The sequence below is a fragment of the Argiope bruennichi genome, chromosome X2 (genome assembly GCF_947563725.1).
Source record: "Argiope bruennichi chromosome X2, qqArgBrue1.1, whole genome shotgun sequence".
NCBI lineage: Eukaryota > Metazoa > Arthropoda > Arachnida > Araneae > Araneidae > Argiope > Argiope bruennichi.
The window spans coordinates 21,043,987-21,070,773 of record NC_079163.1 but is presented as its reverse complement, the minus strand read 5'-3'; the positions used below and the strand labels follow the sequence as shown (position 1 = coordinate 21,070,773).

Sequence of the window (26,787 nt, the reverse complement as noted above, 5' to 3'; positions counted from 1 at the left end):
TGATTCTTTTAATAAAGTCTACAAACAAAAAAAATAAGTGATTAAATTCTTATTCAAACATATTTTTAATTTCTAATTTTGCTAAAACAACATAATGCAAAACAACTTTTTTTAGACTATTTAGAACTTTTTGAATAATTATTTCAAACTTCAATAAAGCAATAAAATGTTCTAAATACGAGGGAGGGAGATATTTATATAGATGTGAAGCAAAATAAAAAAATTTTAATCATTATTCCTTTTTTTTTAATACAGCTCTAACGTTCTTAATAAAGGAAATACTTCTTTAAAAAGAAAATTTAATGCCACATAAAAAGAAAATTTGTAATAATTTTTTCAAAATAATATTATTTGTTAGAATTAATTACGTGCAATATATTATTACATTTAAAATTCATCCAATTTTCGGCTAAAAGAATTAAGACTCCTTTAAAAAATAATAACTTGCCAACATATAGCATAGACGAGTTTGTTTATTTATATTTACTTTTCTCAATACAACAATATTTAAAATACGTTTATAATTCAATAAGCATGAAATGTCAATATAAAATAAAAAATAATTTAGTAAATTACAAAACTTTAACAGCTGAAAGTATAAAAATTTGGATTGCCTTAACCATTTCTAGAAGTCTAGAACCAATTCCAGAAAAATAATTTTTGTGATATGCTCTACTGGAATTACGCAACCGGAAAGAAGAAGCAATACAGAGCAGAATTTAGAACTGAGAATATTACGTCAAAGTTCCGTTGAGGAAATGTTTTTATATCTCAGAAGACATCGCCATTCCAAACAAAAGTCCAAGTAAGAATTAAAAGGAAGTAGAGGTCAGGGAAGTTAAGATTTCACAGATTTCACAATTACGGTGAAATTACAACTTGGGAGACTGATATTTTATAGAGGTAAAGAAAATTTTACAGAGCCGGCGATAAGAGAAATTTTTAAGTTACAACAAAAAACAAGAATCGACATCACAGGCAAAATAATAATTTTGAAATTGAACTATAGTTAACTTCTTTTGTACAAGAAAATAGCAAGGAAACTGGTACTTCAAAGGAAAGAAATAATAATAATAATAAAAAAGAAGATTAGGAAATATTTTTAGAAAAGAGGCACAGAAGTTTCGAAAGATTTCAAGAAGCTATAATTCTTTTTAGGCCGGGAGGGGCATTTATCCATGAAGCTTCGGTTCGGGTCAAATCCAGCCTGGGTGACAAGATGTTGAAATAATACTGTTAAAGGTTATTTTTATCTGGTTTTGAGAATTAATGATTTGAAGATCAATGACACAGCGATTGCTTAACGCTCGTACAAATGAAATCATGGCTCTCTAGTGATAAAAAAAGACATGGGAGAATAAGCACACAGTGTTTTTTTCCGTATAGTAACCAGATCTGCAAAGTAAATAAAAGATGATAGAGTGTGAAACGTTTCAATTAAATATAAAAAGACAGTATAAAAGAAATGTGCGTCTTAGATGATAAAAGATATATATGTTACGATAAATGTGACTAAAAGTAAAGTTACGATAAAGTGACTGTAAGGTGTTTATTCCTAATCTCCACTAAACTTATTGGTGATTATGAATAATCACCGGTAATTATACATAGTCACCAGTTTATTACATTTACCGTAATATATACATATAAAAAAGATATAAAAGGGTAGTAAAAAAGAAATTAAATATATAAATATATATTCAAATAAATTTAAAAGGACAGTATAAAAATGTGTATCTTGGATAATAAAAGATATATATGTTATGATAAATGTGACTAATCAGGTGATTATTCATAATCACCACTGAACTTATTGATGATTATGAATAATCACCGGTAATTATACATAGTCACCAGTTTATTACATTTACCGTAATATATACATAAAAAAACATGTAGGAAATGCGTATAAAATACATTTTTTCTACTGATCTTTTTAAATTATAATCAAGCTATCACATACGTTGGTTTGAAAAAAATATTAATCAATGAATCTGAAGTTGAAACTTCTATTCCTTGCGATGAATGACCTTTATCACTGAAGAAATTATTTTCTATTATTAATCAAAAACTAAACTTATTTTAAAAACATTCTGACGTCACCAATGTCATTCTTCCGACATCTATTCACAAACCGATTGATTAATAAGCTGACCTTTTACTAACAAGATCTATTTTTCTCGCGCTCACAATTAATCACAATAATTTATGCACTTAAAATAGGCAAGTATCAATTGTGTATTTAAAAACAAATATAATTTTTTCTACGATTTTTTTCGGTTACATGAAAGTAAATAATGCAAGATTAAAAAAATTTAAATACATTAATAAATTTTACACATAATCCTTTTATTATTAAATAAATTCTCAATACTATTTCAAACTCACTTTTATAGTAGCATCATAAAATTAATTAGAATTCAATTTTCTAATAAATAATATGTAAATTGTCATGAACGACGAATAAACCATTTTCATTCGCTTTTTACGACAAACAAACTCTTCAAAATTCCTTTAATAAATAAAATTACTATAAAGAAGACATAACAAAAAAGTTTATTTGTATGATAAGCAAAAAAACCATTTATAATTATCAAACTCAATAAATTAGAAAAAAAAATCTCTAAAAAGCAATTCACTAAATTTAAATATAACAAATTTCACCAATATGTTCATATGCTAGTATATATGTAAGACTAGTACTCTAATTTCGGAAACAAGGTAAGGGGGAGAATATTTTACTGCTTAAAAATAAATACACTGAAATTTGTCTTTAAGCACTTAAAAAAATCAATATTAGCTGTTAAAAGAGAAAAATAATAATCCATGTTATAGCTTAATTCAAATAAAAAAAACGGAAGGCAACACTAAATAAAATTAATTAAAGCATTTAAAATAAAATTAATTTAATGTTAATGTACAATAAAATTTAAATCAAATTTTCTAATATTAATGCCTACAATTAATTACTCAATTTCAAGTGGAATTAAGAAAATTCCAAAAATATTAAAAGGCATGATATACAATTCCGAGGCATTTATTTAAAACTTTTTCCTAACTTTTGTCGCTTTCAAAAATTTGTTTCCTCTTATACTTTTTCAGTTCTCAATAAATAAATTTTAAAACAATCTCGGGAAAGTAAAGAGACTTTTTAAAAGGACTTTACACTTTCTTTTTTTATATATATACTTTTTTCAAGTTGCAAAATAATAATTGTTCTAAGCATTTATTTATTCGGACATAATTTTCGCTTAATTGTGCATTTATTTCAGTAACAGTTAATTTTTTAAACCAACCCAATTCTCAAAGAGGCTAAATTTAGCGAAGAATAAAATGTCATATCGGTCAACATAAATGCAAACTACTGAATGTGAAAAATCGCGGTTTCAATTTTGCCCTCTGGGCGTTCATTTCCTTTGCAATCTGCCCTCTAATGCAGTATTTCTTCAAAAATTATGCATATGGTGGCAATGTCTTCAGCCTGAATTTCCTTTACAATCTAAAGAAAGAGCAATTGCAGTATATCGAAAAGGTATAGTTTGGGATTGATGTTCTAAGATTATGCATTGAATAAATTCGGAGAATTCACTCATTTGCATATATAACATACTATGATTTTTCAGATCAACAATCATATATCAATAAGTGCATTTATATATTATGGTGAATTGATTGGCCATATCTCAAATATTTGATAATAATGTATAATGTATGCTTTTACCTTACCTAACAGGATTAAAAGTAGACAAGACCTCGATGAAGTGTTCAGTCTACAGTTTATTGAACGTTCAATAACAAGAATAAAATCTCATGAGTGTGAAGAACTGTCAAAAACCGGAAGTGCAACCATACTATCTAAACTGTAACTAGATACTCCCCTGATTCTAGATTCAATAGATGATGAAGCTCTTGTATAGTAAGTTTTACATTCTATCTATTTACCTAAATTCGATTATAATTACACAATCGCAATAAACTTTTCATGGTCATTCTGTATAAAGTGAATGATTGGCAGTGCGATTCCAAGACATTCTATGAGCTAGCTTAAATCAGGCATAACATTGCAGCTACCGACAGTGTATATCTGTGTAATCTTACAAGGATACCTGCGGTAGATATATGTACACGGGTTGTACAGTGTTATCTATTTGTACAATCTACTCAGAAAATATCATTTTGTACCTTATCATATTATGTTTTCTCGTACAGTAGTTAAATACTTTTTTTTAAAATCATTGATGTTTTATTAAGGACACAAAATGTAGTTTAAAATATATTTCGTGCAATGATATTTATCGACAATAAAATTTTGATAAAAATAAATATGTATGAAAAAAAGCAAAAATTAACATCAAATGTAAACCTTTCGAAAAAATATAAAAATTGAAACGCATGAATTTTTTTTAAAATGTGTAAGGATTTATAGTTTTAAAATATTTGTATATGCAATAAATATATTTTTTGCCTTTTCTACAAAGTGTTATTTTTATCACGGAATTAAAATGAACTTTTAATGAAGAACTTGAATATCATTTTTCAATTAAAACATATCAGTAATTAAAATATGAGATAAAAAAGAATCAATGTATTGCTCTTCCTAACAGGTTGTAATGCATGCAAATAAAAACAATTTCAAACAAAATGTATATACATAGTAAACTTTTATAATCAAATCTTCAGTGCAAATTAAAAAGAAATAAATACAGTAAGCGTATCTTGTTACAAAACACATTTATAAAAATTAGGAAACAACTGGCCTTTTCAAGCAAGTTGCAAAGAATGAAAATTCATTGATCCTTTTTTTTAATTTAAGAGCATAACTTCTTGAAAATACCAGGCATTTATTTTGAGTTAAGTGATAGACATTAAAAAAAAATGCTAATGCAGAAAAAAAAAATGCATTTAAATTTTAGGCTCTCAAAAAAAGAACACAAAAATCATTACATTTTGCACTGAAATAAATATTAATTAAAATGCAAACAAAAGCAAACGAAAAAAAAAAAGGAAAGACAGAATTATTAGTCTCAATAATTACAACCTAATATTATAAAATTTAAAAAATATACATTTCAAATGGTTTTTTATAAAACAAACATAATGATATTATTCAAAACTCCACTTACACTATCTTCTAAAAACACATTTTTCTGCATTCTTCTGCTTTGAGATGTGACAGCGATTACTAATTTTTGCAACACCAGTACTATCCAATTCTTGAAAGCACCACTTTCTACCAAACCTCCATTGTCTAACTTTAAACTGAGCATGAGTTCGCTTCACCTTTGGAGCAACGTAGTAAGCAAGCAACTGGCGAAAACTTTTTTCCTTTCTCAAGGAGAGGATATGTACCTAACACAAAACCTGGTGCCAGAAAATGTAGAGCTAAAGTCGGAGTCCACTAATTATTGGCGGCTGACAATGGCACGGGGCGACACGACCTCCACTGGAAGTACATTCACTTAAGAGGGTAAATAACTATTCCACTGACAATACAAAGCCATCGATCATCAATAGTTATCGCCAACTCAAAAAATATCGCCGAAAACAGTCGACCCATTTAGATCTACCATCGCACCTTTATTTCTAACGCGTAAAATGATAAATAGGAGAGTAGCAAGCTGACTTACAGATTTGCGATCAAAATAATAACTTAAAAACGCGCTTTAAAACGAAAGACATCGAACAATGTTTAGTTCACTAACACGTTCCACTCTAAGTCCCGGTTCGAAAATTGACAATCATCCAAGAAAGATAAAAATATCTTATTCTCAGATCCTAACAAATCTAATAACAAGCGGCATGATCTAACAGCCGTCTGTTTACGAATAGCCATGCGATCGCTGGATTCTCATTAGGTTTTGTCTCACAAAATGGAATATCGGAAGATTTGTAAATATTAGTAATCTTCATTAGGTAACTGAAAGGTGTGCGTTAGGTGTCTCTTCTATTCTTCTGGCATCTTCAACAGTTTAATTTAAAAGAAGTGCAATGTAGTTGCCAAATGGAAAGAAGACTGCCATGTCTTTGGGACTTGGAAAAAATTCATATCAACCGATGACAATGAGGATGGAATGGCAAGGCACAACTTAATCATTTCTAATAGTGGTAAGACGTTTTTTTTTTTTTTTTTTTTCTTCAGTTTTAAATTACCATTCTATCAGTTAAAAAGTTCATAACAATACGCTAGAAAGTTATAAAGAACCAAAATATTTTTATCTAATAGTTTCACAAGATTAAAAACTAGAAGTTGATTAATTTGAATTAAGTATTAACAAATAACCAGCTTATTATTATCACAAAATCAAATTAGTTTTTACTAGTTATTTTCATTCAAACAGTAAGGAATACTATAATAATAATAAAATCGATAGTAAAGAAGAATTATGACAATTGGAATAATTTTAAGATAAACAATGCAAATCAAAATTTCATATGTGTCCATTTACTTTTCCAATTGATCAATAATACTCTAAAAATATTTATTTTTAATAATAAAATTCTTATTTCAAACATTTTATTTTTGAACTCATGCTGGATATAACTATAGCATTAAATAAATGTATGAAATAATAAGCCGATCTAAATTTTAAAATAGATTTTTTAATTAATAAAAATATTTGGATAAGAATTCAGTACTTCAAAATTTTGGCATTAAAATTACCAACATTCATAAACAAATAATTTGGCATTAAAAATGTATAGAACAAAATTTGCCCCAAATTATGTATAATTAATATTATTATAAATTTTAAAAAGAGTTCTGACAGAATTAAAGGGTTTTTTTTTTTTTTTTTTTTTTTTTTTGTCTAACACATGCAATACTAGAAAAAAATTAGCAACGCATGTTTCTTTCTTGATAAAATAAGTGCGCTAGTTTATCCTGAAATGGATATAAATTTTATATAGATTATTTCAAAAGGCTTATTTAATTTCAACATTTTACTATATTTCCGTTATTATTTGATAAAACTTCTGAAAAAATGTATCGCAATGACAAAGGAAGAAGAAATTGAGACGAAAAATAATACTACCCATCATAATTTATACTATACACAAGTAGAAATAATTTTTTTTGTAAATTTGTTATTAATTCATGAAGAAACATGGCGCAATTTCATTCTGGGTCCATTAAATAAGCTTGATAATATTATTAAAAGAGAATTTCGAAAAATAAATGTCAAATAGCGCATTTCTTCATACTGAAACCACAAATTTATTTTTGCCGTTTGATCACTTTCACACATTTTGCAACCTAATTTTAAAGCTCGTTTTGAGAATTAGAAAAGTAAATATATAACATAAAAAGTAAATTTAAATACTAATCTGCTTCGATTTATACATTCAGAAAAAAAAGTAAAAACAAAGAAATATAAAATTTCAGGACCTCAGTTTAGAAAAATAATACAATGATGCATAAAATTCATATTCAAAATGTAGAGTCAAATAGGAATTAAAATAACTCGCGAAAATTGAAATAAAAGTAAGTTTTAATAGTACTTACTTAATGCAATATATTTACAAACTACATGTGATTTATATATAAATTTTATTATTTATTATTTATTTATGATTCAAATAACGTCATGTTTTTTCTTTACTTTGGATTATGACTCAAAACTGAAGAAAACAATCCTTCTATGACGAGTCAAGACGCATTACTTATGCACACGACTGCATTTTAAAAAATAATTCGATAGATATTATATATAAAATGATTTAAATTAACTGCTCATTTTATTTTGTAAAAATACAATCAGTTGCATTAATTAAAATAGAAGATGAAAGAAAATTTTTGCACATATATATTATATAACTATATCATTGCCATACAGCTGCAACACATTTTTCTCCTGATTTTTAATCTCTGGTACAATCAGAAATCTAAACGTTAAAAAAGATCGGTTACAGTTAATTATTATGATCGGTTTCGTATTTTAACTCTTGTCTCAAATTCCCAAGTTAGAGAGGTCTATTAAATACATCGTACAATCTTCTAAAATCAACATGAGAGTCCTTTATTAGAAATGTGATTACTACTAAGAATTTACAAAATGAGCCTATTTAGATTTCAAAATTTCGCATTTCATTCCACTAGTCTCAAAAATATTGCTTCATTCTGACAAGTTTATTCAGCAGCTATTGCATAACAAAGCTTTAATTTCGGTTCTCGGAGTGTAGGAGTGATTCATAACTGTAATGAAAGAACTCCATGCAGCATTGGGAGAGTGGGGTATATTTGTGGGGGTGGGGCATATTTTATCCTTCCAATTCTGGTCGTTGTAATTAGTCTCATTTCCACTAATTTATGGGGAAAGGGGGAAGAGTACTCTTCACCTTTTAACAGCATTTTCAAATGCATTCCGCATACGGAAGGTAATAGAAGTTATAAAAATTCTTTAATACAAATTTTCTCGGATTAAGATAAATATTATTTCTATATGAAGACAAATTTTCAGTAGATTTAAAATTAAAAGGTTTTTGAAAGAATGAGACGTTGCAAACTCATTGGTTACATATAGAATCCTCAATTGTTAAAATTAGAATGAAATATTCAAATACACTCATCAATTCAAAAAAAGTAGCACCATGTTTACAAATAATATACACCATGCTCAGAAATTAAACAGAACAGCTATTATTTTATTATTTAATATAATGTATTGCAATTAATACAAATTATTCACTTCCTCCTACATAAAAAGAAATGAAGATTAAAGTTTAAAAATAAAGTAGAAATGAGTTTAGGGGTCATTTCAACCAAAAGGAATGGAGTCAGTTACTAATAATATAGACATTTAGTCTCCGTACATAAATTTTGAAATCTGAATCATGCCACAATATTGGAAATATAAGGACTGGTTGGAAGTATGAGTCCAATAAGAATTAAATTTCATAGAAATGCATACGGTTTTTACTACAGCATTATTACATAAATAGGGAACTCTAGTTACTTTTACGCCAATCACTTTCCTAAAGGAACAAGCAGTAATACATGATTGAGAATACCTGATTCAGTTGGTCAAGATTAACTTAAATATTATGATTTGATAATATTCAATTCTATGCCATAAATTATCCAACAATAATTGATAATATTCAATTCTATGTCATAAATTATCCTACAATAATTGATAATATTCAATTCTATGCCATAAATTATCCTACAATAATTGATAATATTCAATTCTATGCCATAAATTATCCTACAATAATTGATAATATTCAATTCTATGCTATAAATTATCCTACAATAATTGATAATATTCAATTCTATGCCATAAATTATCCTACAATAATTGATAATATTCAATTCTATATCATAAATTATCCTACAATAAAGACGTACATTTGTCAGTAAATTTTAACCCTCCTCCACAAATGGTTATTTACAATGATTCAATAATTTTAAACAATTAGGAATGAGTTCTCAAAGTTGCAGTAATTATACTTTTCGATACGTAATCGAAGCTTTAAGATTTCAAGAATATTATACTCATGAAATCTTAAGAGTAAAATAAAATAATAATAATAAACAGCTGAATAAGAAGAATCTGCTTTTAAAATGAACATGAAAAGAGGAAAATTCGATTCGATCGGTCGCAGGGTTAAAATAATTTTACTGAAAAGAAGTATGGACATCATTAAAGATTAAGTCCGCCAGCTTAGGTTAACAAGCACAATTGATGCAAATGTTAGTATGCAGAAGATAAAGAAGAAACAAACCGCAGTAAGGGGAATTAATAAGGAAAGACGAACAAAGCAATCTGTCTGATGGAATAGAAATTCTCATTCTTTATTACTACTGTTATTATCAATATTACTATTATTATTATCAATATTATTGTTATTATTTATTAAGAATCATTTTGGATTCGAAAGTTGATGCATTAAAGAATTTCTTTCAAAATTTACCGACACTTCAGTCATAAAATGACACTTTTCATAAATAAATAGTTGACTAACTTTCTACATATAAACTAATTTTCGAAAATGATTTCAAAGAAATTGAAGAAAAGTAATAGGACAAAATTGCAAGATGGTTTGCATGTAACTTATATCAAAGATCAAAATTCTTTATAGTTGCTGACCGACATCCCTTTTTAGAACTAAAGAATGCCGGATTTTAAAAACAAACAAAAATGATTTCGGAATCCGTTCAATAAATAACCTTCGGTATAGCAGGAATTTCTGTATTTAGAGATTTCTGTAATTTCAACCCAAATTTTTTCACCCATCAAATAATTAATGTAGTAACTAATAAGAACCGATTAATTAAGCTAACAAATAAAACATGAACTGATTAAATATATAAGATAAGCCAAAATCTGAAATCAAGATAAATTGCAAGATTCAAATTTAAATAATTACAATAAATACGAAAATTCTCTCTAAATTCGCAAATCAGCAAATCTATCTTTCTCGTTCACCTATTAAGAGCAACATTGTGTATTACGCATATATTATTGCGCAAATCTGAAGAAAAAAAATGTATTAAATTGCTTTCCGAGTCACGATCGTATAAAACTAGTTTTCAGTTCAGGTAAAAAATACTATCTAACATTTGAGACGTCTGCGATAACATTTAAGACAGACGAAAAAAACTAGCACTCTCAAAACAATGAAATTTAAAAACATCGGAAACATAAAATCGGGGATTAAAAAGCAGAGGGGAAAAAAGATTATTAACTTCGTGAAACTCGTCCCATAAAAGTATACCAGAAAAGTAGATAAATATTCAATTCAAGAATTAAAAATAATTTTAAAATATAAACAAAACGACGATTTCTATTATAACATAAACTTCAATAGCACGTGACTAAAACTAACATCTAAATCTGCATCGTAGTCTTAAATTAGATATTGTAGCTTCCCTATTGTTAGATGTTAACCTTGAGAAGAAAGAGGGATTTATCTTTGAACTTTCCCCTTTAAATAAGGAATCTGAACATACAGCGAACTAAACACATTATATATATGTCGATATGTAATTATGTCCCATAATATACACATCTATTTCACTCAAAAACTTCTGCACCGCAAGAACTCAGAATTGAGAGTTGAGCGATCTTAACCTACATTTTCCAGCCATCAGGAAATTAATGCAGTAAGCACTGATCTGCAACCATACGCGAATTAGAATTCAGGTCACTAAAAATAAAAATACAGGCAACGAACTCAAGTCAGTCAGAGTGTTTTTAAAAACAAACTCTTGTCACAGAATAAATGGCATATTGGAAAAATCTTTAAGTAATCGTATCGAATACATCTCCTTTCTAATAGATAGATAATACATGTTAACATGAAACAAAAATTAAACCTTGTGATAAGAATATCCCTTAATGCGTTTTTCTCTGTTGCCTATTACACAAAAACACATTGTCTTTAGATTGATTCAATAGCTGACATTTGCTGTTAGCTAAAACCATAAACAATACTACTCTTAAAAACTGATAAAAACAGATAAAAGTTTAATGTATGTTTGAAATTTTTTAATGTGTCTTTCACCATATTTTCTATACCTCGATGTTTCAGACACGAAAGAAGAAAGAAATGAAACAATATATTTTGCAATATGCTAATAATAAAACATAATTAAACAAAAATGCAAGAATAGTAAATCATAATTAAACAACACTCCTATATCCCATATTAACGTTAGTAAATATTTGACTTGATTTGTGGAAATTGTTACAAATTTTAATAGTTAACAAGTACAATAAGTGTTTAATGAATAGCAAATTGTGCACAAAAATAAATCAAATTTTGTCACTTTTTCGTATGCGAAATACAAAAATTATCGCAACTGTCAAAAAATACATCGATATTTAAATGAATATTCATATTTTATGTATCCTTAAATCCCATATTAACGTTAATAAATCTATAATTTGATTAACGGAAATTGTTAAAATTTTTAACAATTAACGAATACAATAAGTTTTTCTTGAGTAGCAAATTGTGCGAGAACATAAATAAAATTTTGTCACTTTTTCGTATACGAAATACAAAAATTATCATAACTATCAATAAACACATCAATATTAAAATGAATATTCATATTTCATGTATCCTTGAATTCCATATTAACTTTAATAAATAAATGACTTGATTAGCGGAAATTGTTAAAAATTTTAATAATTAACGAATACAATAAGTTTTTCCTAAGTAGCAAATTCTGCGAGAATATAAATAAAATTTTGTCACTTTTTCGTATAAGAAATGCAAAAACTATCATAACTATCAATAAACACATCGATATTAAAATGAATATTCATATTTCATGTATCCTTGAATTCCGTTAATAAATATAATATTAACGTTAATAAATATTTAATGTATCCTTGAATTCCATATTAACGTTAATAAATATTTCATGTATCCTTGAATTCCATATTAACGTTAATAAATATATGATTTGATTAACGGAAATTGTTAAAAATTTAAATAATTAACGATTACATTACGTTTTTCCTGAGTAGCAAATTATCCGAGAACATAAATAATATTTTGCCACTTTCTCGTTACAACAAAAAATATATTGTAACTGTCAAAAAATATATCGATATTTAGATGAATATCCATATTTTATGTATCCTTGAATCTAAAAAGTAATTTGGAATTATAACTGTCTGTGAAGACTATTACGTAAAAATGGAATAAGCTGGAAGAATAAAATTTCATAAGTTGTCTGTACTCGAAAATTGTAGATACGTATTGAATTTTGGATTGAAATCAATCATACAGAAGTCTCTTCAATTTGTCCGTATGCATGTAAACATAACAATTCCAATAATTTACATAGAGGGAATTTGGTATATGGATTTATCATCTTATTTGTTGAATTATATTAATTGTTTTAACCAAATTCGTCAAAGAGTTGACCATTTGTGTACCTATTTAGTCGCGTATATGTGAAAACGAGAATTCAGAAACATAACAAGCTAGATCAATAAATTTTAGTATGTGGTTTTGGCATTGATCTGAATATATTTTCGGACCTAGTTGGTCAAAGAGAAGATATGCAAAATTATTCTAGTTGTTATATTACGCATATGCATATTTGATTTGATATTATGCATATTTGATTCTAGTTGTTATATTGCGAAGTTAAATGCAAAATATGCTTTGTTATGTCAGCGTATACGACAGATACACAGTAAAAATTGCTGCTGGTTTAGTTCCACTTTCAGCTGAAATGCATAATACAAACACACACAAAAAAAAACAAAAAAAACGTCTTAGACCGAAGTACACATAATTTGAACTATAATTCTGATAAATCTAAGAATAAACCGTTCACATTTCTTAAGAAAATGAAGATAAAACAACTCCTTCTATTTTACAATTAAAAGTTTTTGCACATTATAAATTTCACTTAAAGATTGTCTCCGTTTCCTTAAAAAAAATTTTTTCGGCCAGAGCAGATATTTCAAATTTGGGAGAGAATAAATAATTTTTAATAAAATAGATTTTTACCTAATAAATAATCTTTAGACCAAAAGATTCGTTAGTATCTGAAATGATTTTAACCAGACGAAATTCAAGTTTCTTAACATTAGACAACTGCACTATTTAAACACATTACAGAAAAATATTAATAATTTCACGTCCAAGAAAAACAGCCATTTCCTAGCTTATTTCGTATTACTCAAATAAGTCGTTTGACAAATCTAAAAGTATCGTTTCTTGAAAATTTTATCGATTCTCCAAAATAAATCTCATATCAGGCAAATCAGACGATACATATGAAAATTAGGGATAAACTCAATAATTTTGATTAGCAATCAAATAAAAAAGAACTGAGCATTTCATTCTCCAAACCTCAGAACCAAATTGGAGGAGAATGATTTCTCGGCATGTGTAAAAACGAAAAAATGCAAAAAATAAAGAAAGGAAACTGGAATATTTTCATTTTTACTTACATTCTTATATTTAATCTGATTTGATTGATGTTTCCAATGACGCAATCGATTTTTTACTTACTTTCGGATATGTTAGTTTTAAAATTTTGTGCACATACATGTTGCCGATGAAAATGCATTATTCTAATTATTGTATAATTGATTATCAGTTAATTTATTAATGTAATTAAATTTTGATTCTAAATAAGTGGCGGCACCTGGTAGTGAATTTAAGGAAAATTTAATATCTATTCTATAATATTTATAATGATGTATATTGAAACCTTAACAGCAGAAAAAAGATTAAAATTTAAAAAACCCTTTATTTTTCAGTGTACTAATAAGTGTGCTCTCATAAAATGTTGATAAATTCATATTAAAATGTTTTAATCAGAGATACACACTATCCAGGAATATTATTAAATGTATTAATCACAGAATTGGTAGATGTGTCTATAAAATTGACTGGCCGTTTATAGCTCACTTTCTACCGCTTCTCGAAAACAAATGCGTCGTAATAGGCAAAGCACAACACAGAATCTTTTTTTTTTTTTAATTATTTTGTAAATCAGAGGGAAAAAACTAGACGATTCTGGTGTTTTGTAAAAATCATATTACATAAACAAGTTTTCCTAAAATAAATTAAGTAGCTGTCGAAATCTAATTTTATGGGTATAACAAATCTCGGAAATCTAAACAAATCCAGAGAATAATGATTGCATTTTGAGTTACCAAACAATAGCGATAAACGAGACATGTTTAGCTCGTTTGAGAAAATTGGTGATGAAAAACTGAGTAAATAAGCAATGTTTTTAGCATTCAATAAATCTATTATTCTGACAAAAGCATGCAACAGCCTCACTCTTTCCCTTCTTCCTGTCCACTAAATTGCTTTTCAACTGAAGCTGTACATGAATCAAGTAAGTGGGCTGTGACAAGAACGGTAGTAAATCGTTCTTCTTCCGGTTCTATGTGACTTGTCTTGGAAATGAACACCAAGTGAATGTGACAAAGCTAATAAAAAACACGTGGCTACAGAATAAATTGATTTAATCGAATAACAAACACAAGCATTCCAGAACATGACCGAAGTTGGCTTACGCGGAAAGCCAACGCTTTTTTTATTTCTCTTCTAGGAACGGATGTTGAATGGTAAGAGTCAGAAAACGTTTCTCTTTTCAGAGTTTATGAAAGTCACCTTTGGAAGAGGTTTTTATAAGGAGGGAATTGAAGAAATTAAATTTTTTAAATATGTACCTCATAATAAGATTTAGAATAAAATCTCATAACAAGAGAGTTGGAATGAACTCAAATTAATGGACAACAGAAAAACCAAATTTTTCAGAACTTTTTTACTTTCCCAATCCACAAGATAAAGCAACAAAAAAAAAAAAAAAAAAAGATTCATTCTAAAATTAGATAGGGAAATACGCTTTTATATGCAGGAAACATCGTGGATTGGATTAAATTGGCAGAATTTATAAGAGCTTCGCAGATTACCAGAGATTTCGAGGAATCACTTAGGATGAAATTAGAGGATGTTACTACCTTCATATTTACAAATTATACCGTGTTTAAAATAGGATAGGATATGAAGAGTAAAATCTCTCAATTATCAAAGAGAACACAAATAAATTAAAATTCTTCATTATTTTTTATTAATATGGACAAAACACTCGGACTGCCATAAAAAAAAATACTTTCGAAAGATCATATACATAACTTGCTCCAACCTGCTGCATGTACCAGAATGAGTAAAATTTGCTAAATGCCGGATATTAAACACTTCTCTTATTAGAACAAATTCTAATCTAGTTCCGCTAATTATATTATATAATAGATTTGCATACAAAATTATATCTCGTATGCAATATTTTCATTGCAAATATGATAAGGTCACTTATAAGTAACCTATTTTTAAAAAATTTAAGCAAAATTCCTTAATTTATTGAGTTAAAATCAGCGTAAAATAACTACTACCGAGAATTTCTCAAGATGGGTACAAAAAAATAACCAATGGCTCAAAGTTGAAAACACAAAAATCCATCCTTAGAAGTTTTTTAATGATTATATAGCAACCAATTTCTGCACCCAGAAGTCGAAGAAAACATTAATATTGACCTCCCCCCCCCCTTAGTTTTTTCTCTCAAAAGTTGCAGATTTCTTTTTTAAAAGAAAATTTGCTATTTTGGATATACCATAACTTTTGTACTTCTTATTTTGAATTCTGTGGTCTTTTTTATTCTCACCTTAATCCAATCCATAGTATTAAATCGCCTGATTCTCGTCAAACAAATTTTTATTTGATCGCAGTGGTCCAGTTTATTTTTATACCCGCTCTATACATTGTGCCACTTAGTACACAATTTTTTTGATTATTATCACTTTTTCTTGCAGATTATATCCAAATCCCTTTCTTTTGCATATTATTTTTAATAACCAAAAATATACAGTGCGTCAAAAAAGTATCCGAATACTCCTCATTACTCAGGAACTTATTATCGCGCATTAGAAAGGTAACTTTCTATCATCCTGGGGAAAAAAAGGCCCTAAAAATCTATGTGATTTTTTTTAATGAAGGTGGGTTATCTCCATATTAAAAAATGTCTTGAACTTTTTTCAAATGGCAGCATCTAACTTGAAATGCAAATACAAATTCTCCAGGTTAAATTTGCACAAAAACATTTCAAAACCTTTTCATTTTCAAAGAAACGGATGTTGAATTAAGTAGTTGGAACAGTGGTTAAACAAAGATTGATATTTTTCATCTTATCTCTAGATGTAGTCGATGTATTAAATTATTTCTTATTTTATTTTAAACTGCTACTTAACACAAATAAAAACAAGGCATTTTTTTTTTTCAAATTTATAGTAATATTTTCTAATTTTAAATAATTATTAAACTTATATCTTAACATTTATTGAACAACAACACATAAGAATTTCGAGGCTAATTTAATTTTTTTCGCACAACTCATATTTGAAATTTAAAATAAAACTTTCTATTAGTTTTACTCAGAAGAAAAAAATCTGCCCATGGTGAGCGAATAAAATACAGCTTCTGTTTTAAATACTTAGAAGGTATCAAATCAATCAGTAGAAATTGTCTGCGCATAGTAATATAACAAAAAAAAAAGCTATATGTACTTATCAAAACTAAACGTAAGCAAATTAAAGCTGAATGTGCATTACGTTTTATAACTGAATTGTTTGAAAAATTAAATAGATTGTTTCCCAACTTCCGAGTTACATGAAATCGGTACATAGAAAACGCAGATGTGTATTAATTGTTTATTCTTTCCACACCTTATGGCGAATGATACGACGATAGCAAATTGAGTGCATATAATAATCGTTCAATTTATGACAGGAATAATATTTCTATGAAAACATTCATAATAATTTGAGATAATATTAAAAGTGCATAAAATAAAAATAACAAATTTTTAATTTTTTAAAATAGCAAGATAATTGTTTTACATCTTGAGCGAGGCTAACAAATTAAACTCTAAAACAGAACTTTCTAGGCCATGAGTCTAACCCTCAAGAGGAATCGCGAAAACACACAAAATTCGAATTTTATAATATTAATAATCGTAATTAATCTACGATGTCTAGTCTTAGTTTGAAACAATAAAGTAGAATTTATCAAATAAATCCATAAAATTAATATTTTGATTCATTTTAAATTAATGCCTGGTCGCTTACTTTATCTTTATATAAATATCGACGATAAAGTGTTTAAAAATAAATTACTGCATAGATAGATTACTGCATTTCTTTTTCCAAATGAAAATTTGTTGTGAACGGGAAAAAAAAAAAAATCAAAGAAACTCTACCCTAAAACACGGGAAACCATCCAACACTTTTCCATACTCCCCCCCCCCCGGTAACTTAATATTATTCAATGGTAAAATGCCCTCATCTGCATATAAAAGTCTCGTAAATTAAAAAGTGTTTCAATCGAGCTTTTATTCCAAAGACTGTCTTCAGTATTTAATTTTAGACGTTATTTTACTTATCAAGAGGCATTCACAAATGACACTCCCTCTTTTCTGGCGTTATTTAATTCTTCTAAGCGCTAAGCTGAGCGATCGAGCTGAGAATAGTGAGAAAATATTCCATACTCCTAACATTGATCTAGTTTACACATTTGGCGCCACTATTCCTCAACCTCGGAATTATAATCGCCAACCTGAAGAAAAACACGCTAATTGTTCACACTTTCCCTAAGAATTCATGAATATCTGAATAGTTAAAATATCTATTTATAACGCATTGCTTTACGTGAAAAAAAATCTGTAGGGGAGAGGCTAATTTATCAAGCATTTTCCAAAGAATTACCGCACAAATAGATTTTACGTTAGGCGAGAAATAAATATTATCATTCATGCATTTAGCATGTTTGTAGATGTGAATGTTATAACATTCATTTTCATTATGACCAAATGTTAATAAATCCTATAACATTCAGATTTATAAGCCAAAATATCACACATTCAATTCAATATAACTTTAATGTTTTTAAACTATTGTTCGCTTTAAAATAATGGTAAACTGGTTCCGTGGGATGTCATTTTGTTTTGTCTTTTCTTTCCGTTGTCAAACTTGAAAAATGATAAAACAAAAATCAAGATTTGCAGAAATCTACAAGTAAGGAAAATAGATGAAAAGATTCTAATGTTATATCAAGGTCATATTAATGATTAAATGGCATTTTCTCAAACTTTTGAGATTTAGAAAATATTAATCATAATTTACTTCACAATACATTTCTTATGCTATATTCAATTTTTTCACTTTTATAAGGGAACTATAATGTTCATGTTCAGTCCGGCGATTTTGTTTTACGGACAGATACATCCAAAACAAGCAATTATAACTTTCTAAATATACAGGAAGTATTGTAATCGTAAAAAAAATAGATCTCGAGATTTTGATGAATCACCTAGCTCAAGATAGCTCAAACATGCTTTGAGCTAAACGGCTGAAATTTGGTATATGGAATAATTACCAAATTTGCAGATTTCTACCAAATTTTGGACGAGATCCATTCACAGGAAATCTGTCTGTCTTGATGTCCGAGTACAAGAGAGCTCGGTAACTACAAAACGAAAGAGCTAGGTAAATAAAAATTTGGTACAGAAGTTTAGCATCTAAAATATAGATCCTTATCAAATTGTGAATCAAATCCATCAAATCCGTTGACCGCCTGTCACTCTGTACTTATATCGCATATATGTAAAGGAAACTCTGTACTTATATCGCATATATGTAAAGGAAACTCTGTACTTATATCGCATATATGTAAAGGAAACTCTGTACTTATATCGCATATATGTAAAGGAAACTCTGTACTTATATCGCATATATGTAAAGGAAACTCTGTACTTATATCGCATATATGTAAAGGAAACCCTGTACTTATATCGCATATATGTAAAGGAAACTCTGTACTTATATCGCATATATGTAAAGGAAACTCTGTACTTATATCGCATATATGTAAAGGAAACTCTGTACTTATATCGCATATATGTAAAGGAAACTCTGTACTTATATCGCATATATGTAAAGGAAACTCTGTACTTATATCGCATATATGTAAAGGAAACTCTGTACTTATATCGCATATATGTAAAGGAAACTCTGTACTTATATCGCATATATGTAAAGGAAACTCTGTACTTATATCGCATATATGTAAAGGAAACTCTGTACTTATATCGCATATATGTAAAGGAAACTCTGTACTTATATCGCATATATGTAAAGGAAACTCTGTACTTATATCGCATATATGTAAAGGAAACTCTGTACTTATATCGCATATATGTAAAGGAAACTCTGTACTTATATCGCATATATGTAAAGGAAACTCTGTACTTATATCGCATATATGTAAAGGAAACTCTGTACTTATATCGCATATATGTAAAGGAAACTCTGTACTTATATCGCATATATGTAAAGGAAACCCTGTACTGTCGCATACATGTAAAGGAAACTCTGTAGTGTCGCATATATGTAAAGGAAACATCTCATACACGCAATGACTTAAATCAATGAAATTCCGTATGCTATCGTGTGATTATAACTACAGTTTCGTGTCAAATTTTGGTGTCAATCGGCCGGCAAAAAAGCGTCCAAAATGCAATAGATTCAGTAAAAATGGTATATTCACACCAAATATATGTTTTTTGTAACTATCGTTTGCAAATCCCATGCAAGGTACTTTCGACCTTAGCCAAGGTCCATAATTTTATGCGGAGAAAAGGAGATAACATCTTTATTGCAGAGTATGTGAGAAAGTTTCAGAGACAACTTCCGCTAGTTTAAATTATAGGTGACATTTTGTTTTTTAATTAAAGATTAGTTTTATCAGATCTTTTAAAAGTAGAAATAAATTTCAACTAAAAGCACACAATATCAATATCTAGCCGAAATTTCCCTCCACCGATTTCGAATATTAGTCATTTCTACTTATTTTTCACTTTTACTTTGATACTTAATTAGTAATTAAAAGTTCATTTAAATCGGAAAAAGCCTAGTGTCCCAAATTTTCTTTGATGATCACCTACAGCTTTGTTTTCCACGTAGCTTGCTGAACTGTAAAATCTATTTGGTATTGTTGTAGCTCCATTTCTTTTCTTTTGTTCGTGAAGCACGTGACGAAAATTTGGCAACCTAAGTTGCTTTCCTTTGTCTCCCTAGCTCTGGAATTCTGCTGTACTTACGTCGTTTTTACGCCAGTCCTGAAATTAGTCGAGTTTTAGCCATTAACAGTTACTGCTAAAGCGAATTCGACACTTTTTTTTAACCTCCTGGGCCCGAAATTTGCTTTCCGGAAATAAACTGTTGAAGCCTTCCAGTAGAATAGAGTTGTTGACCGTGGTCTGTTTTTTTTCTTGGATAATGTCATAGTACCAAGCTTTTTTTAGGTTTATTCCCTCAAACAAATTGTTCTTTTTGTTTCTATTTTAATGTATCCAACTCCCCCCCCCCTCGTGTACACCTTGGACGAAACGACTTTCTAATTAAAATCACCTGGGCATCGGGTGGACATCCTTTATCTGCTGCAAACACTTTTTACTGGTATGGAATTATGTTCATTGTATTGATTATATTTTATGTGAATTTATTTATATTTTAAGAGCGTGTTTATAAAAATAAATTAGCTACGCATTTAAAAAAAAAAAACGAAAGATTATATTTCTGAAAAAGTAACATCGTGGGCATTTTGAATAAATTTGGAAACATCCAAAAGTCCACTTCAGTAAGCATTCCTATTCTTTGAAATTCTGTTTTAATAAATGAAAACTTTCTAAATAATTAAGAATTTTTGAGCTAAATTGGAAGTAGATGAAAGGTATTCAGTTCTAAGGTAATTAGTTTTCTCGTTGTAATTTTAATCCACATTGAAGAATTGCAAGTTTTAAGTAATATGTTTTCGCTATTGGTTAAATTGACATCTAACCAATATTGGTTAGAAATTGTTCTATTCGATATTTATTCATATTTTACATTAATTATCAACTTTCATCACTTATCAATTACATTAATTATCAATTTACTTATTTTTTTAATAGAATTTACGTTGAAGTGATTTTGTACATTGATTGTTGATACGTAATAGCTGAAAAAATTTACGAAGTATAAGGAATCAAAGGATTAAATATTTTGAAAGGATAGGAATAAGAATTAATAAATATAATAAAAACCGCATTTAATACCATTTCTATACTATTTTTTACCATACAACCATTATTTCTATACTAATATTTTTTTATTTATTTTCCATTTTTAATTAGTAATTTATAATTAAATTTCTTAAATTTCTAACATGGTAATCTTGAATCGCAGTCAGAGGGTACACCTGAATTGGCGCTGTTCTCTCCAAACTTCCACGATACACCAGCGAGAGAGCATTTGGCCCGATGGATTTTAGCATGCACCAGATCCTCTAACACAAGCGGTTTATTTATTTATTTTCGGGTTCGGTATCTGGATCTCTCCATTTTCGAAGTCGAGATCTTACCATCAGGGCACCGCGACTTTTGTATGAGGAAAAATTACAACGACTCATATTAAGCTCGATCATAATTCCTTTTCAATATATCCTTTGTATAATTTCATTAGTCCTTTCTATCCTGAAAAGGAATTCCAACGTAATTTATAAAGTAACAATATTTAAAGTTACGTTTATTCTATTTCAGAGTTCATACAACCAAATTCTCCGCTAAAGCTTCTTAAATTTAAAAACTTGATAAAAAAAATATCCCTACGAATACGACTGATCATATATCACGTTCATATTTAGTTCCTTAATTAAAGCAGTATTTTTTTATACATTTATATTTAATTTTAATATATGGAATTTTATGACCGTTTTTTCATTCCCTTCCTGGGTGCTTAAATTTTTTAATTTTGAGGACTTGCGTGTACTCGATGGCAATACACTATTTTATTATTTTCAGAACTTAATAAGGAATTAATTCATTTTTTTAAAAAATTCCATATCAAAGGTGCCAATAGAGAGTAAATTTGAGAAAAACTCCTGGCGAGATAGCATTTTATTTATAATGTTGAAGTTTAAATTGAAAACTAAAGAAAAGAGAATAATTTTTTTAAAAAAAAGGATTTCTAATTTTTATGTGCATTAATCTACGCATATTTTTTAATGTTTTAATAATTGTATTATAAGTTAAAAATTGAGCGTTTCTTTTTTGCGAACATCTAAGTTGAAATCTTCAACCTTAACTCCTCTAAGTTCGAATGTAATAACTGAAACCAGAAGATTTGATAAAAGTCGAATGTGGTATGAATTTCTGCATCAGCATATTATGTTTTAAGATTAAACGAATCAATTTCAAGAGAACTAGGTTTATTTATTAACTAGCTAGTACTCGGCGCGTTGCTGCCACAGAAGAAATAATTTTGGAAATATCGTTTGAAATAGCTATCGTGTTTAATTAAGAATAATAGAAAGAATTATATTTATTTTACTGTCGACAATGAATACATTCATTGAAATTGAATGATATATTAGGGAGAAATATACTTAATATTTATACTTCCTTTTTTCTTTTTTTTTTTTTTTTAACTTTAGATATAATAATTGTACTATGCCTATAACCTTAGCGCAAGTGCAAGCCATAAGTTGGCAAAGTTTTATCGCAATCGGATGAACGGTACGGCAACGCATAAAATACGAATTAATAAAATTTTATTTTTATATATTAGATTTGATACTTGAAAGCATAACAAGAAAGACAGATGGTAGCATGGAACATAGTACTATGGAGCGTATAGATATCTAGGTCGTTTGTGAAAGAGAAAAACTAGTGTATCTTGTTCGTTCTATTATAATACAATATCTGTCAGATAATTATTACAAATAGAACTGTACAATATATATTATAATATCTATTAACAGATGTTGTACAGCTCTTCTATATAGTATTCAAACCATTTGTGAAAAACTATTGCATCTTGTTCTTTCTGTGACAGTTTTATTGACTTTCCTTTAATTAACAAAAGACAAAAAGGGAATAAACAAGGTACAAAAATTAATGGTAATCGTTTTTAGAATTTTAAAATATTTATTAAAACATTTTAACGCTTATAAGCATTGTCTGGAGATAGCGTGATAACTTCCTTAAATGATTACGAAATCTTATAAAATTCAACCTGCACCATTATATTGAACGATTAAACTATCACATTTTGAAGAAAAATTCGATAATGCATTGTTCTCGTTTTCAAGCTGCTTTTAGTCCCTATGAAGACTTTCTAGGGAGGTTTCATTGCATTTATATGAACAATAATACTGTACTACCCTTCAAAAGAATAATTTCAATAATCAACTCTTAATTTTCATATTATAATGAATAATATTTTTTAATATTTCACAACGATTAGTGTAAATGGGTATTCCTTAACGATACTATTAGTGGTATTTAAGGAATCATTCAACAGTAAAGAATCCGGATTATAAACTATATCTCTTCTATTTAAGCCTTCATTACTAATGTACAAACAAAATCCACATATGAATATTATATAAATGCGCGATATAATAAAAAAAAAGTGAAGTGAAAAAAAGCGACCCTTAAAAAGTGACCTGCAATTTAATGCTTTTATAAAGTTAGTTACTTAAAAATTACTTACATAAAGAATGAATTAAAATCCATAAAAATATCTATTTCGAAAGCTAAAAAGGAAAGCTCGAGACTTGTATCGTCTAAAGGTCCCTAGAGGACATAATCCGAGTCTGATTCTTCAGCAAAAATAGAATACAATGCAATTATCGCACAGACCACCCAAAATTATACTCCTTCGCATCCAAAACCTCATTGCTTCCCCCAAATCAATCGTTCCTTGGATTCGATACCTTCAAATCTACCATCTATCGGCATTAAAAGAAATATCACTAAGCTCTGTGCAATAACTGCCGAGTTATGCGATCTGGATTCCCGAAATACTGTAGTATTCTCAACATGAAAAATAAATCAAGCGGTTGATATGAGCTAGGCAATAATGCGAAAATAGATTCCAATAAAATACTTCAAAATTGGCTCATCTTCTAGAACATTATTGAGAAGGAATTAAAAGAAGAAGAAAAAACAGACGTCATTAAACCTTTTCATGGGCCTTCGCTTACTAGTATAGCCACATAAGCATAAAAGGAAAGATGGTCATAAAATATGCACGTCTTCACGGCAATTCAGACTTATCATCTTCCAAGTTAAACTTCCTTGTTAGACGCTATCAAAACTTAACATGCAAGAAAACAAACTCGCCCATATTTAGAGAAATATCTCAACACTGCTAGGTAGTGGAGAAAATAAATATTTTTATGGTAAAAGAGTGTCTTCATTCCATTTTATTCCACTGGAATTACCGCTTGGAAATCATTTTCAATAAATGATGAAATCTCATAGAAATTCTTTACTTGAAAAATATAATTCCTTTTTATGTCTGTTTTACATTAAGAAAAAAAAAAAACTACCTTTTAACATTTCTGGTAATATGGATCTGAATGAATTACCACGATTCAATAACACAAAATTAAAGAAGAAAAACTTCAGCAAATTTTAAATTTCAGATTTCAAAGAATCAAATAAGTGCAACGGGTTTCGAATTCGCATTATGATGATTTCATCAAAGGAGCCGACATATATAAATTCAGTAAGAATGGAAGAAATAACTGACGATGACAGCCAAGGCTATTATTTTAAATCCATAAATATTAATTTCATGATTGAATGTAACAGCTGATACTACAGACGAAGTATTTATTGTGATAATAATAAATTATTAGATTAATGAAACTACACTCCTAAAAAAATAAAACGCAACCAGAGGGAAAAAAACACAAAGGTTTCACTAATGATCCTTAAACGAGTCCATTAGCTACAATTTAACTCTTAAATATGCTTAAAAGTGAATGTCGTTTTCAAAGCAATAATTATTCCAAAGAAAAACATATATCAAGGACGAGGAAATCCAAATACATTAGTTATTAGAAAGACAATAAGAACATAACACAGCTTTATTAAGAATAAAAAGTGTGCCTACCACTTTCTTTACGTTGGTAAAGAGGTAAAATTACCAGGAAATTTAATATTCAGAATATTTAAGAGAAAAAAATATTTTTACAAATTTTAAAAGAGGAGTAACAATGAGGACACGCAAAATTAGACTGTAAAATGAACGAGTCTTACATTACATGCTTCCAAACGAGAAAAAAAAATTTTTTTCTTCCTGCCATTATGGTATTCCGTAGATAATAAGACTGGTAAGCATCTATCAGCGGCCGTTTTCCCTACTAGGAATATAAATAAAAACTTGCCATACGAAACGATCTTTACATGTTACAGAAATACAAATGCGTACATCGAAGTGAAATACAAATCATTATTACAAAAAATATATTTTCCTTCAAAAATTATAAACATGTGCCCAGTAGGATCATACTGAATATAATTATTGTTATTATATTAATAATTATATTTAGAACCAACAGAAAAATCATGAAATTACAAAAACATCGGATTTGCGAAGCAACTACCTTTACTATTAATATATAATTATTGTTATTATATTAATAATTATATTTAGAACCAACAGAAAAAACCTCATGAAATTACAAAAACATCGGATTTGCGAAGCAACTACCTTTACTTCTATATCTACACTTATTAAAAATCTACAATATTTTTAACTAAATATTAGTTCCACTACTAGTTAAGTTACTGGTTGATACCCGCGTCTGATCGTCGAAATTATTACGAGCTTAAATTTATGCATGAGATCTTTGTTGCTATTATTGCGAGTTTAAATTCGGTAAGAATTCGTAAAGTAGGAAAATTCTCCATTTGATAACCAATGCATACGTAATCGTCTGTGAAATTAACCAAACGATCATAATTCATAAACAAAATTTAAAATAAAAACAACTCTAGGATAAAAAAAAAAAATAAGATATGAAATACTCATAGTAACGAATACACAAAGATTGCGCATGTGGTCTACTTAAATTATCAGAACACCTGCTTCGAAAGATTGAAAGCATTAAAAATTCACGGTAAACAAAGATTGTGAAGATCATTCTCTAAATTTTCGGCGACCATCTTTTAAATAAAATAAAGGAAATAAAAGTAAATTTTATTAAAATATTATACATTTACATTATTTAAAATCGCGAAACATTATTTGCTGTATACAATTTAAATTTTATAACCAATTTCCAATTAAAAAATTTTGCTGTCACTTAAGATGCAATTCTCCTAGCTCCGAGAAAATATTAAAAAATCAGAATGCATTTTTACAAATACTAAAGAAAAAATAATCAATATCATAATACAAATTGTTATTTTATTTT

At 28.2% G+C, this 26,787-nt stretch overlaps 2 protein-coding genes across 4 annotated transcripts in view; one reads left to right on the top strand and one right to left on the bottom strand.

Moving 5' to 3' along the window:
• The window catches only part of LOC129960218 (chloride channel protein 2-like), a 119,757-nt gene that overhangs the window by 81,788 nt on the left and 11,182 nt on the right, over positions 1 to 26,787 (bottom strand). Inside the window, exon 1 of one of the 2 annotated variants that reach the window (XM_056073460.1) lies at positions 5,124 to 5,394. The exons of the other annotated variant lie outside the window; for it this stretch is intronic. The gene's annotated coding sequence lies outside the window, so the exon portion shown is untranslated. Of the gene's footprint in view, positions 1 to 5,123; positions 5,395 to 26,787 lie in introns of those variants that run through there. 2 annotated transcript variants of the gene reach the window in all.
• Positions 5,774 to 26,787, top strand: part of LOC129960219 (survival of motor neuron protein-like) — a 92,184-nt gene continuing 71,170 nt past the window's right edge. For both annotated transcript variants that reach the window (XM_056073468.1, XM_056073464.1), the window contains exon 1: positions 5,774 to 6,105. The gene's annotated coding sequence lies outside the window, so the exon portion shown is untranslated. The remainder of the gene's footprint in view (positions 6,106 to 26,787) is intronic.